This window comes from Berghia stephanieae, chromosome 7 (genome assembly GCF_034508935.2).
Source record: "Berghia stephanieae isolate SIO BIC M18660-M18661 chromosome 7, UCSD_Bste_1.3, whole genome shotgun sequence".
NCBI lineage: Eukaryota > Metazoa > Mollusca > Gastropoda > Nudibranchia > Aeolidiidae > Berghia > Berghia stephanieae.
In genome coordinates, this window is record NC_088366.1 from 39979866 (window position 1) to 39982365 (window position 2500).

Sequence of the window (2500 nt, forward strand, 5' to 3'; positions counted from 1 at the left end):
TCCGATGCTGCATACCGCTTGAGAGTCTTCACTATCCAGATCTCGTTCATGGTCACGTGAGAAGGCTATATCCGTTCGGGTTCGGCGTTCGGCGTCTCGTTCGGCCCGATTTCGTTAAAAGCCTAATATGTATGAAGTAGACTGTCGCACTCGAAAAGCTGCAAGCGGCATTTTATAGCAAACGCTCTAATTTCGTCAGGGAATTTATGATTGAATATGAAATTGGAGGAGAGAGCGTTGTTTACCCCAGTGGCTTCTCTAACAATTCCTCCTTGAGACGCCAGTTCATGGAAATGGGTAGTCTCAGTCTCACACTTTTAAGGAAGTTTTGAAAACATTTTGGGGACTTAAAAGTACAACTGACGTCACTATCAGCCTGTACAGCCATCACATATTCTTCATCTTTTATTAAGGAAACATTTTGGCGGATACACTTTTCAAAAAGATCCACCCAAAATGACTTTGGCCAATTAACTTTTGTGTTATTTTGGAGGCGTTTGCCGTTGTGACAAAAACAGGCAAAAGTGTTTTCTTCTTTTTCGTCTAATGAGGCGCGTAGAATTTTTCTTTTCGTTAGATGAAGGTTCAGGCTGTTTGTGGCTGTTATCTTCACACTGTCATCGTCACAATTGAGGATGGACAGGGCAAAGGATAAATGTTTTGCATAATAAATTATTTTAGGGTTTGGTAACCCGAGACCACTTTTTGATCTTGGACAAAACATGAATGACCTTGTACTCGAATTATTCAAATGTAACCAATTTCTAACTTTGTTCACAATTATATTTTCAATTCCATTAAGGTCCTTTTCGGTAAACATGAGATTACAAAAATAAAACATTAGAATTGAAAAGCACATTGAACTCAAGAGACACAGTTTGGCTGAAGACGGCAGAGGGGAAACATCTAAAAGGTTCATATTGTTTCTAAATTTTTCGATTATCGTTTTTCGTTGATGTTCATCACTTTTGTTTGTCAGGTTGATGTTGTGTCCTAAACACGTGTAACATTCTTCTTTTTCTAATGTTGGTATTTCATGTTGTTGTATAGTTATTGTTGGTAATTTGAATTTTTTGTTCCAGTTGTTACCTGAACGTTGGCCAGATGTTATGGCGCATTTTGGGGGTTTTATATTCATTCCGGTTGCATTCATAAACTGAGTTGTTTTATTGCACAATTGATTCATTACTTCTTCACTTTTTGCTAGTAACGTGACGTCGTCAACGTAACCTTGGATGGGTAGTGGCATCTGCAGAGAGGTATGGTTTTGTTCGATCCATCTTAGCCATTTATCTATTCCTTGTTCAAAGACAATTACAGACCATGGACATCCTTGGATTATACCTTTGTCTCTGTAGATTGTATTTGTGAGGTGATTTCGGACTTTTACTTGGAATGATGCTTTGTTATAAATATCCTTAGTAATGTTGATGAATACTGGAGGATATGAATATTCATTAAGTTGACGTAGCATGAATTCGTGATCTATACTTCCAAATGCATCTTTTATATCTACAAAGCATAAATATAATTTTCCCGATGAGTGTTAAAAATCTGATACTGCACATTTTAACGAAAACACATGTTCTTGTAGCCCGTTTCTAGGTAATGAACCTTTCTGTGAAAGTGACAGTCTCTCCGTGTCGACAATCCATTGCATGTGTCGATTTCATGAATATTTTATAGGACGTTAGTAATAAGGCGATAGGTCGCCAGTCGTCGACGTTGTCCTTGTCAGTGCTGGGATTACCCGCCCAAATCATTTCCCGGGTAATACCCGGGTAGTGGTCTGATTACCCGGGTACCCGCGGGTACCCGTGGCAGAAGTGACTTTTGACCAAAAGAATGATTTTGTGAAGGGGAGGGGGGGGGGGGGGCTCTTTTTTTTTATTCTTAAAAATTATTTATTTATTAATTAGTTATTATTTATTACAACAGATGAAACGAAACTGAAGTAAGAATCAAGGATAATTAATTACAATGAAACCAAAAAAAAAAATAAAAAAAGAAAAAAAAAGAAAGAAAACCTGAGATTCCTTTAAAAGATAAGAACTAATATAGTCTTAATCTGTTGATTCCAAAATTGAATCAAATGTATGTTAACAAACAAAACAAAAAAATCGGTGTAATTGAAAAATAAAGGAGGAAAATCTTTTGAAAAAATGTCATGTAAATGTAAATATGTAAATCAAAATTGTATTACATCCAATTATGATTCTCAGTTCGGTTTCCATTTGTTGAAGCGGGTACCCGCTACCCGCCCCTTTTACCCGAGTACTCGGTTTAACTTTATTACCCGCGGGTACTCGTGGGTATCCGGGTACCCGCCCAGCACTAGTCCTTGTTCCCATTCTTTTTTGGTACCAGTGTTATGATACTGTGTTTCCAGTCTGGGGGGATTTTTTGATATTTTAAACAGGTGTTAAAGATGGCCGTAAAAATTGGTGCCAGTTTGTTTATATTTTGTTTTATATATTTATAGGTGACACCGTCTGCCCCG